The sequence below is a fragment of the Centruroides vittatus genome, unplaced genomic scaffold, assembly GCF_030686945.1.
Source record: "Centruroides vittatus isolate TY-2023 unplaced genomic scaffold, ASM3068694v2 contig_1824, whole genome shotgun sequence".
In the NCBI taxonomy this organism is placed as follows: domain Eukaryota; kingdom Metazoa; phylum Arthropoda; class Arachnida; order Scorpiones; family Buthidae; genus Centruroides; species Centruroides vittatus.
In genome coordinates this window covers 2,459,390-2,471,388 of record NW_027121123.1, presented here as the reverse complement: position 1 = coordinate 2,471,388, position 11,999 = coordinate 2,459,390, and the positions used below count along the sequence as shown (strand labels likewise).

At 35.2% G+C, this 11,999-nt stretch overlaps 1 protein-coding gene and 1 long non-coding RNA gene across 2 annotated transcripts in view; one reads left to right on the top strand and one right to left on the bottom strand.

The window, feature by feature from the left end:
- Positions 1-2,009: 2,009 nt before the first annotated feature.
- On the top strand, positions 2,010-2,401 carry LOC136969882 (uncharacterized). The gene is made up of 3 exons (XR_010879885.1): positions 2,010-2,076; positions 2,118-2,273; positions 2,355-2,401. It is a non-coding gene; the product is annotated as an uncharacterized lncRNA (long non-coding RNA).
- Positions 2,402-2,490: 89 nt separating this feature from the next.
- Positions 2,491-11,999, bottom strand: part of LOC136969870 (E3 ubiquitin-protein ligase arih1-like) — a 117,171-nt gene continuing 107,662 nt past the window's right edge. Inside the window, exons 15-16 of the mRNA XM_067264174.1 lie at positions 6,102-6,313; positions 2,491-2,690 (exon numbers count right to left, since the gene is read on the bottom strand). The gene's annotated coding sequence lies outside the window, so the exon portion shown is untranslated. The remainder of the gene's footprint in view (positions 2,691-6,101; positions 6,314-11,999) is intronic.

The following is an 11,999-nucleotide window of genomic DNA, read 5'->3' as shown; positions in this document are numbered from 1 at the left end:
AAATTCATTTGTTTCCATGCAATTTTATCCTCATAAGAATAAAATTAAGTCGTAAAACTAAATTAACTTTATGCGGAAACTCCGTAAACTTTGACCTATCAACCCAGAAGTTTTGCCAGCACTTCACTGATAACGAGAACGGCTTAAGTTTAAAATTTGAAGTTTCTAGACCCAGTACATTTTTCTCTACGAGCGTCTGCGATGCGGAATGAAGAAAAAGAGGAAAATACAGCTTTTTTTTGGCGATTTTTGCACTTTTTAATTGCTTATATTTCGGCAATCGCTCTATCGAAAATCTTGAAATTTTGCACACTATCTAAGAAAACAATTTCCTTTCGAACGAGATATTCGAATTACCGTTGTTTGGGGGTCGTTTTCTTTGCCCCCGAAAATTGACAACTCTGATTCCTGTGTATGTAGTCCGTCAGTGACTTTTTTACTTGGCGGGGGAGGGTCACTGCCGTAACTTCTGATACCTTTATATACCTGTATATCACTTTATTATACAATGGTAAAAAATGCTTAATCATTAAAAAATATATTAAAAATTGTAATAAAATCTCACAACACATGCAATTTTATTTATTATGATTTCATTTAAAAAATAACTTTTATATTATTAATCTTTTAACAGCTGGGAAAGATACGCAAGGCGTTGCTGGATTTTTTTAAATTCGCTTAAATGTCATTTCAGTTCTCTATCTAAAATCAAGTTGTTATTTACTTTTTTAAAAATCTTGCTTTATCACAATATATGCTTTATATATGCACGATATATGATTTATCACAATTCAATGTTATTCCAACTGTTATTAAATTTGCAATCCATTGATGAAAATTGTATTGTAAAAAAATATTGGTTAAAATTGATTCAGTATTTTATGACTTTTGCAGAAATGAGGTCTTCAAACTTCTAGTCGTGTACCCAATACGAAATCCTGAGTACCCCTTGTGTAGCTAGATAAGGCTGTTTAGCTGTTAGATACGTGAAGAAAACACAAAGCTCCACGCGGCCAATCTGTTTGGTGAGGCTCAAACCCGCGACATCAGTGTATTCACATAGACTTACATAGAAGGCGTATTGATAAGCTTTCAAATGTAAAACAAATTCTGGCATCTGAAAAATTTCAAATTCTGTATATATTAACTTCGTGGATTAATCATAACTCTGCATGGGAGGATTCGTATTGCAGAAAAATGAGAAGAGATGGAAATCTAATGCAAACTCTGATAGAAAACTGATATGGACTATCACTTGGAGTTGTAACATCGGAAGCTTTATTCGTTATGTACAGTACGTACTATATACTAGGAGTGTGCGAGATATGTAATAAAAGATAAACTTTATAATTGTTACTTTAATTTTTCCAAATTAAATTTACAATAATGTTTTATATTACAGTTGTTTACAATCACTTATCATTTCTTTTCTATTTCATATCGTGCTACGCTGTTAAAGGGCGTCTGTCTTCGCTTTGGGATCTTCTCTTTATGAAGATGACTGCTACTGCAATCAAAATGGCTACAATCACTAAAACACCTATTACAATACCAGCAACAGCTCCACGACTTAACTTTTTAGGTGCATCAGTGGGAGTGGGTTCTGTTGTGGGCTTCCCGGTCCCGGAGCTTCCAGTTGATGGCGTTGGGGGCTTCTCGGTCCCGGTGGTTTTGCCTGAAGGCGTTGGGGGCTTCTCGGTCCCGGTGGTTTTGCCTGAAGGCGTTGGGTGCTTCTCGGTCTCAGTGGTTTTGTCTGAAGGTGTTTGGGACTTCTCGGTCACGGGTTTATCAATTTTTGTAGTAAGGCGTTGGGGGCTTCTCGGTCCCGGTGGTTTTGCCTGAAGGCGTTGGGGGCTTCTCGGTCCCGGTGGTTTTGCCTGAAGGCGTTGGGGGCTTCTCGGTCCCGGTGGTTTTGCCTGAAGGCGTTGGGGGCTTCTCGGTCCCGGTGGTTTTGCCTGAAGGCGTTGGGGCTTCTCGGTCCCGGTGGTTTTGCCTGAAGGCGTTGGGGCTTCTCGGTCCCGGTGGTTTTGCCTGAAGGCGTTGGGGGCTTCTCGGTCCCGGTGGTTTTGCCTGAAGGCTGTTGGGGGCTTCTCGGTCCCGGTGGTTTTGCCGTGAAGGCGTTGGGGGCTTCTCGGTCCCGGTGGTTTTGCCTGAAGGCGTTGGGGGCTTCTCGGTCCCGGTGGTTTTGCCTGAAGGCGTTGGGGGCTTCTCGGTCCCGGTGGTTTTGCCTGAAGGCGTTGGGGGCTTCTCGGTCCCGGTGGTTTTGCCTGAAGGTTCTGTTGTGGGCTTCCCGGTCCCGGAGCTTCCAGTTGATGGCGTTGGGGGCTTCTCGGTCCCGGTGGTTTTGCCTGAAGGCGTTGGGGGCTTCTCGGTCCCGGTGGTTTTGCCTGAAGGCGTTGGGTGCTTCTCGGTCTCAGTGGTTTTGTCTGAAGGTGTTTGGGACTTCTCGGTCACGGGTTTATCAATTTTTGTAGTAACGGTAGGTTTAAAAGAACTACCCTGATGTAAAGTGGTTGATAAGTCAAGAAAGTCTGTCGAAGTATTCAAGACTGTATTATTTACTCCAGTAACGTTTAATATCGCATATGTCGTGGATAAAATTTCGGGAGAAGTCGTCGTATTTAAAAGTTTTAAATTGGAAGAAACATCAGTAGATGGCGAGTAAATTATAGTAGTGGTAGTAACGAGACCTGAAACAAAATAAAATATTCAAATTTAATTTTGCGATGTATTCGATTATTCTATTTACCTCATTCTTAATAAACCAAATTCAAATCCGAATTAAAATGAAATGTTGAATTTTATCATTTTCCATGGAAATCGTATGATACATTATTAATTAAATCAGTGATCCCAAAGTGGACGCCCTCGAGGAAATGGAAGAGTCGAGGGGCGCTGGAAGGCAAAGGCGTGTTGGAAGGAAAGAGGGATAAAAATTTATTTTGAAACAAAAAGTAATTATGTGTACCCACCAAAAGGGGTCCATCTGAAAAGTTTGGGAAACTGCATTAAATCAGTATAGCTGAAAAAATTAAAACGTGGTTGTTTGCTAAATATATATTCATTAAATCAGTGGTTTAAATTACGTAAAATTTTGAATTTGTTAGATGAAAGAAAATAGATAAGATCTTAGGATGGCAATATTATCTCTTTCAAAGTTCATCCATATAATCAGGATTAGGGGCGTTTTTCCTTAAAATTTATCAATTGTTCATTATTTTTGTCTGTAGTGATAAAAATTATATAAACTGATAAATGTGTAAAAAGGAAATTAATTTTCTTACGTTTTAATATCAATAAAATTATTTAAGAATTCTTACTGATTAATTTTCGAATCTTGAATATGGCAAGAAAACATAGTCTTACTATGATATTACTTTACTATTCCAAGTGAGAAACCAATTAAACAACAACGAGAAACACTAATTTTGTAATTACTGATTATAAATTAGTGTTTTAATTACAATACAAACAAATATAGGCCTACTACAATTTTCTGATTTCTGTGCAAATTCGTATTAGTTTAACGTAAAAATTCTCCCCATTAAACAACATCCTCTAAAAACAAAAAAATAAGTAAACTCTTTCTGCCTTGTGGGCACTAAGAAGGCTGTGGGCCCGCAATGGGGTGGTGGGGTGGTAAAGGCTTGGGCTTCCCAACGGACAATCTCTGAAAAATTCCTGGGGGTTTTTCGATCCGGATTTGGTCTCGGCCATCAGTAAAAGGCATTAATACAGAAGAAAGCGTAGTTGCTAAGATTTTGCGTGTTTTTGGTATTTTAGCACTTCATTTTTTCAAAAATTGTTTTGTCAGATGATAATTAATGTTAACTAGAATTGAAGGACAGTGTGTCACAAAACCAGTCACCATAACACTTTCACTGTTCCGGATTGGTTTCTTTATGGCAACGCGACACGTGGGCGATCTGCCGAGAGGGGGTTCCTCCCGGGAGAACTTTCTGCGGGAAACCGGTCCCCGTTTAGGTATTATTAATGTGAAGAAAACCCGAAAAACTTCAAGTTGGCCAGGTGCGAACCCACGACCAACTAACTACGAGTGTTTGATGGTTTTATCCACTGTGCCACTGGTGGGTAAAAAATATCCAATTAAATATAGCAACATTTTAAAACTCGGAGCTGGTAACCATACAGATGTCTTATTTTTCAATCCATGCCACATCGGATTATATTCAAACTTTTTATCTATTGAGGTAAGCACTGGTATGTATAAATCTCTAGCTGTCCCTTTTCGGTGTGACATGAATGGAAAAGAAAGAAAACCTGTTTGCTTACCAGCTCCGTGTTTAGAAGTGTTTTTATTTTTAATTGGATATTTTTTTCATTGTTTTTAAAGGAAATTTTTTAAAAAGTTTAGAAACGAAATAGCCTACAAAGGAAGTCGGTCGTCAAAACCTTCACTATTTTATTAACTTTTCCTGTTCCGGAATAGTAAAAGTGAATAAAATAGTGTATGTTTTTGTTATAGTCACCGTCTTTAATTCTAATCTCATTTTTACCTTCCGGCTGTTATATATATAACAGAGGAAAAGTAAGAGGATCGGTCAAAAAATGACTCCCCAAGAATTTTACATTAACTTAGGAACCTTGAAACGTCGGGAAATGAAAAAAAAAAAAAAAAAAAAAAAAAAAAATCGGAGGGTAATTTCTGTATGTATAGTTGTTGGTGTGTGAGATGCACGATTCTGTTCACCCTGTTTGAAGCTTAATTAATAACTCTTGTACTTTTTGACGAAAATTTCTGAAATTTTGCAGGGAAGTTTGTTTATTAGGGGAACTGATGCTGTTAAATTTTGGTGGTTAAAGATCGATGGGTGGGGAAATAATGGGAGTCGTGTATCTCCAGGAAGGTTGGACTTAATGACGATTTTACTCGTTATTAGCATTTACAATCTTTTATAAAACTCATTCCATCCTCAAAATTAAGCTTTTTGCCATTTTATAATATTTTATTTTTAAAATATTTTATATTTTTAACTATGATAACAGATGGCTCCACCAAAATTTTAAATGTTGCCAGGAAAGCTGAGCAACTCGTTGCTGATTTATTCTTAAATACAACGGGGAGCTAAGAGATCCTTTTTAACAAACCCGGTCAAGCCCACAATGGTGAAGCCGGGTGGCGAGGGAATCTTTTGGAGGTCTTTCTAGACTAAGAAAAATTGGCTCCTATTTAGGTGTTAGAAACGAGAAGAAAACCCGGAAAACTCTACATGGCTAGCTTTTTGGACAGGCTCGAACCCACGACCAGTGTTCACATAACATTGTAATAAGATAACAACGCAACTGAGGGAATATCATAACCTCTTGGTATCTTCATAACTATTAGAATCGATTGTTAAGAATCACGAGAAAGTATTTGGCACGAAGTTTAAAGAAAATTGTTTGACCTAACGTCTACAACCTTTACGAAATATCCCTATAATATTTTATTTAATATTGACTGAAAGTCACCCATAGTAACTATACTTAGAAAGTTGAGAAAATAATATTTTTAAAATCGATCATTTTAGAATAGTCGGTTAAAGTTCGCGAGATAAAATTAGCAAATAAATAAGTGTGATTATAGATATAAGCGGGGCTCTACAGTCAGTTAACCGAGATCTATTTTTATTACTGCTACTAATTGAAACTCGAACAACACGTAAACTGTTCTAAGCTAATATGTATAAACTGAAGAATATGTAATGTAAGTAGAGTAAAACCTGTCCAAAACGGAACCTGAATTAAACGGAAAGTTCTTCGAAACAGAACGATTTTGTGTTGAAAAATCGCTTGCCAAACCGGAAAAAATATTCGGTGCCGTACGATTCCGGTTTACACAAGTTTTATTGTATCTTTTTAAATTAAAATCATTAAGAAATAATATTATAAATAATTTAGTTATAATTAACAAATATCTAATTATATTAATTAAATATAAAATTATAAAATAACTTAATTTTCATATAATGTAATTATGCACAACACTCACTCAAATTGACAAAGAAAATAGGAACAAAACTAAAGATTTATTTTAAAAATTATTAAAGCTTCAGAATATAAAATAAATTATTTCAATAATTTTTATAATTTGAACTTACCTAGAATTTGAAGAATGGTTTCAATAAAGCCCATTTTTTTAAACTTCACTCTCCTTCAGTTTACAAGCGAAAAGGTGGATTAGACAATTTCATTCGCTTTTAAACTGTAGCCAATGACATCAGCAAGATAACAATACTCTGTTTCCTGATTGTGATTACTGATATTATAAATGCACTGATATCGAATTCTAAGTTATCATCCATTAAGTTATCTGCAACATTTTCCCATTTTACTTAAAATATTTTTTTTTTAAAGAGTATAAATTATTATTATAACGATAAGACATTTATTAATTAATTTTTAAAAATATTATATTTTTTAAAGAATTTTATACTTCAAATTTTAACCGTTTATATTAAATATTTATACTAATGAATTGTTATATTTATTGTTAGATCCATAATTACATTGAAACCAGAGTTAGCCGGACTCGTACAGTACCACGAATATTTGTCCCGGTTTAGCAGGTTTCTGTTTTGGACAGGTTTTACTGTATATAAATATATCTTTCGAAAAATTGTAGAAATATAATGTTTAATTATAATTATACATTAGGGAGGTAATTTCATTTGCGAGTAGTTAAAAGTTTCGCGTGCGGAAATGACTGCGTTATATAGAGTTCGGTTGGACTTAAATACGGGCAACAACAAAACTTAATGCTGAATTCGTGCAGATGTTTGGATCCTAAACATTTAGCACGGACAGAGTTCTGTATTGTGATGTACGTGAGAAATCATTTTCTGCCAGGGCCCTAAAGCGGGCTCCTTTAGCCTTTTGTTTTTCGAATAAATGAAATACATAGAATGCTTCCCCATCGATAAAAGTCGGTCTTAAAAACTTTATTTTCTGTTAGAAAAATAGCATTAATTTTATATGATTGAGCCCTTAAATTTTCTTCGGGCCAGGTAAAAAAAAAAAATCCCTAGTTCCCCCTCTCGACGGCCCTGTTTCCTGCAAGAAAATGGTTTCAAGTGTTTAAACTTCGTAACATTGCACAACGTGAAAAGTTAAATGAGCCTAAAGATTTGACGTCACGAAACGTGTTTTGTGATAGAAGGAATTTGAAAATTACATCATCGTCTATTGTTGCACTTACAATAGTGTGACGAAACAGATGTTAATAAGATTTTCTGGCAAACAGAAGTACTTATGCACTTCAACCTAAATTTTAGTGTATATTACTGGGGCTTTTAACACACAATTTTAACGTGCAAACTGAAGTAGGCAATTATGCCAACATCTGTAAATTATTTCTAATTATTAAATTTAAATCTAGAATATTCTGAAAGAAAACATCGGCCTGGAGTGGACTCGAACCCACAACTCACAACTCCTGCTTAAATGCAAGTATATATTATGTTCAGTTTCTCCGCTGCAGTGATAGAATGGTATTTTGCGGCTCCTTTTATACCCGAAATTCATTAGAAAACGTATGTAATATGTGCATTAAGGGGACAGCAGCGCCAAATTCCGCCTAGTGGCTGAGTCAAAACCACATACTTGAAACGGTATGTATATCACACTTGTTGAGAATAGTACTTTCTATACAGATTTGAACATGTACACTTAGGCCGAGACTCCACTAGCGTAAAAACGGGCGTAAAAACCCTCGCCGTAAAAACTTTTAATCACGTCACCTCTTTGCGTTTGTGCTGGGTTTGCGGTGGTCTGGCTTACGAAGCTTTTTACGGCGACGGTACTGTTACTGTTGTATACGTGATACCTCGATATAAAGACAATGATTATATTCTACGAGTTTTTTCTGTACTATAATTACAAATGTAATAAAAATAATATCTTTACTTTCATATATTAACTTCTATTATCGTATTATTAAGATAATATACGACACTTATAAGCTTAGGTTTTTTATTATATACTCCTCTAAGCGTGCGTTCGTTAATAGCGGTCGCTCTGCGTCTCCGCTACTACGGGAGTGCGCTGCTGTTTGCAGGCATTTAGGAACGACGGTGAAAGAAAGAAAGATGGCGGCGCCCGCACTATCGATAGTATGGTGATGGAGGAATCTATAATTCTAAAATATGAGCTTTTAAAGGCAAAAGAAGGGTCTCAATTGTAAAATTTAACCATAAAATAGATTATTTGTTGAAAGAGCATTCAAAATAGCAACGAAAAAAATTAGAATGCCGACTACCATTTGAAAAAAATTCGAAAAGACACATCACCGCGTGCACTAACTTACGCTTTCACAACTTCTAAATTTTCATTCATAAAACCACATAATGGACCCCGAAACGAAACTATCCGAGTCATGGAGGAGACCATTTTGCTTTCCACCGTAAACTACTGCTACAAACGGCCGTTTTTGCCGTTCGATGGCGCGCACTCCCACCGGAATTTTGGAACGCATTCCGCAGGAATTTTTAAACGGATGTCGCTCGCGCGGAGTTACGCGGAGAAATAAAAGAACGCACCCTAAATGAAGGATTTTCCTTTGGCCGTCCATATCTCGTGTTTTAGTTATTATAATCGGGATGCCTCTTGTCGTAGATACATGAATACTTTCGGATGTTTTCGATAAATCTTTCCAGATCTATTCTAGAGTAGCCACGAGAGAACATACACAAAAGCTTGTTTTCCGCCATTTTCGCACCATGTCACAATGACCTAGATTCCACTGACTTTCTGATTGGTCGATGCTACCGTTTTACGGCCGTATTCGCGTTGAAACTTGAACACTGCTCAACTCGCTTTTACGACCTGCTCAAGCGTAAAATATCATGGTCACGTGATTACAGGCTTTTACGGCCGCTTTTACGTTAGTGGAGTCGCGGTCTTACTTGTATAGTACTCTTTACGATCGACCAAATATAGGTAATGGTATTTTCTTCAGACTTTCAAGAAACGAAACAGTTATTATTTTACACTGTAAAAATATACTGTTTCAAAAGATTTTTAATCGTTTCGCTTTTAATAGAGACGTATTTGTTTTGGCGTAGTGTGTACACTTTTACGTCAATCTGACATATAATACACCGACAAAAGTAATCGGAATATTTCTGTATTACACGATTTACAAATTAAATCTTACGACAAAATGAGGAGATAATCGAAAAGATAAAAATAATAAATGATTTAAATGATGTAAAGTAGATGTTGTAATAAAATTTTATTGCTTCTCTTATATACAATATATGGAGCCTCTTGTTGCAATACGAAACGAAAAGCTAAACTTTGTTCCAATCATTGTGAAATTTACAATCTTTGATAATTCCTCGAAATATCCATAATCTTATTTGAATCAACTTCAATCGTTTTAATTCCAACATTCCTTTACTTTGTTATATCAACCTATAAAATTCACAGTATCAATTGTTTAATTGTACAGTTCCCTATTTGAGTTAAGCGTTTTATTTATATTTGTGAATTATTTAGTTACAAGGCGACATTTTAAAAGTTTTGAATATTAAATTTAAAACAAAGATTTTATTTGTATCGACGTTGAATTATCCTCCTTCAACGACTCCCATTTCATTGTTTTATTCAGAAATAGAAAAACTGAGGCTTTTAATGTATCTTAACAAATAGTCTCTGTTTAATTTTGAGTTATAAAAGAACTTTTTCTGTTTCCTTTTAACAATATAAAATGTACATACATTACATTTTTATATACTAAATTGTACAATTAACTTATACTTACGCAATACTAAGCTTGAGATCTTTTGAAATGTGATGTCTCTGCCTCTGTTCTTAATTGACATACTTTAAAAGCTAATTGTCATATTTTACATTGATAATTCAAAAGGGACTGTTTTGTCTCCATAAATTTCATTTTTAAAGAGAATAATTGTACAAAATAGTAACAAAATCATCATTTGAACTAAATACTGAGTAGGCATATTAGGATTTCTGGTTTTAAATGATTTTTACGAAATTTTTTTTCTGTTATGTTTAAGTTAAATAGTATAACTGAATTAATTTACATATTGCTACATTAATTAAACTTTACGTATTAAATAGTTAAATTTGCCCTCATTTCTCTCCCCATTGACGTCACACTGCAATTCTCTTACGTCAAGCTACTATATGATTAGTGACGTCTACTTGTGACAATCTAAACGATCAATACTACTACTAGTATAACGACGAATAAACAAACACAGTACATATACAATACTGTGCTATTACCCTGTAATTTCATTCTTTACATGTCAATCCACTTATTAAAGTACAGTATTAAATTATAAAGTATTACACTTTTATTGTGTTATTAAACTTAATTAGTAAATTATAAAGTTGAGAATGCCATTTTTATACTTTAGTTTCACTTCAGTGCGAAACAAACGTTTCCAAGTAAAGACGAATAAAGTAAATATTAGACTTAACATGTTAATTATATTTCACTGTTATAAAACTGTAGGTTTTATCACGATTATCAATCTCAATTCTTAAGATATGGGCTAATTGTATTAGAGGTCAATGTGTAATAAAATTGGTCGATTGCTCTTTGATATCTTGAAATATCGAACGATTGTTTTATTGTTAATATAAAACTGAATTTGTGAAGTTTTGTTATCGACTACCAACAGGGGCACCCGTACACTGGGGTGCCTGCCCTCCTTTTTCGTGTATTTCCCTTTTCCTAAACCCCCACGGGGTCACAAATTCAATTGTCAACAAAACATAAAATTCAAGACTTCTAGACTATTCTGCAAATATAAAATAAACTAATAAAAACAATACAGTATTTGTCCATTGTTCCCTGCAACCTGACCTAAACTTGGCCATGAAAACAAGAAACATTCCATGTGATTGCAACCAGTGCCACCTTGTGTGAAGGCTGATCCGACGTCGAATCAGCCTGAAGCTTCTTGCATAAGGTATGATGCACCCTTTTTCATAATCTGTGGGTACCGCTGACCACCACTTCCTATTAATATAAATTTTTTCGATTTATTAAAAAATATCGACAGGTTATAGTAATTGAGATTTGGAGTGGTAACATCCAGCGCCGGATTAAGTCTCTAGCGGGCCCTAGACAAAATTTAAATTGTAGCCCCATTTAAGTAAGTTGCTTCTAAACAAATCTTATATAATGTGACATTAGCGTAGCTAGCATGGGTGACACCCGGTGCGGATATCGTGGTGTCACCCCAAGTCACACCGTAGTGTCACCCTTTTTAACTCTTTTATAAAACACTATTTAATTGTAATATCTTCGCACTCGAGCAACTTGAACGCTATATTGAATATGCGATGTCGCAACGTATAAGTGTAGATTTAGAAAATAAATCATAACCATCCATACATCAGTACTACCACGAGACGCGGCCCTAAAAATATTTCTAGATGGCGCGAGAGATCCCGTGGCGTACTGTACATTACTTCTGACACACGGGTGGATGTTGACTTTTTTTTTTTGTTTTTTTAGGTAATGGCGAGTCGAGCGGAGCTTAGTAGGAATTGTTAAATACAGCCTTTTCTGTCCTATTTCTTAAATCATTTTTAACTCCTTTTCAAACAGAGGAGTCTTCTGCACTGAAGCCGGGCCCTAGACATTTGTCTACTTTGCCTATTCGATAATCCAGCCCTGGTAACATCCATTGTTTCATAGATTAATTATTTATTGAATAGTTTTACTTAGCCTATTCAACACAGCTTCTTCCTAATTAGGATCCGTTACAGACAGAATAAATATATATTTTAATTTTTAATATTAACACATGAACATTTATATAATTAATTTCACTTTTAAGAAACGTAGTATCTAGAATGGTTCCTTAATAGAAGATCTGACTTCAATTCTCTTTCCTGTACCGGAGATCACAGGTTCCATTTCAAGAAACGGGATTACCAATATCCACATAATAAAAATTACTATATAAATACAACACACAGAACGTTTCCTTTTCGTAATCACGAGTCTCAACCCTTTA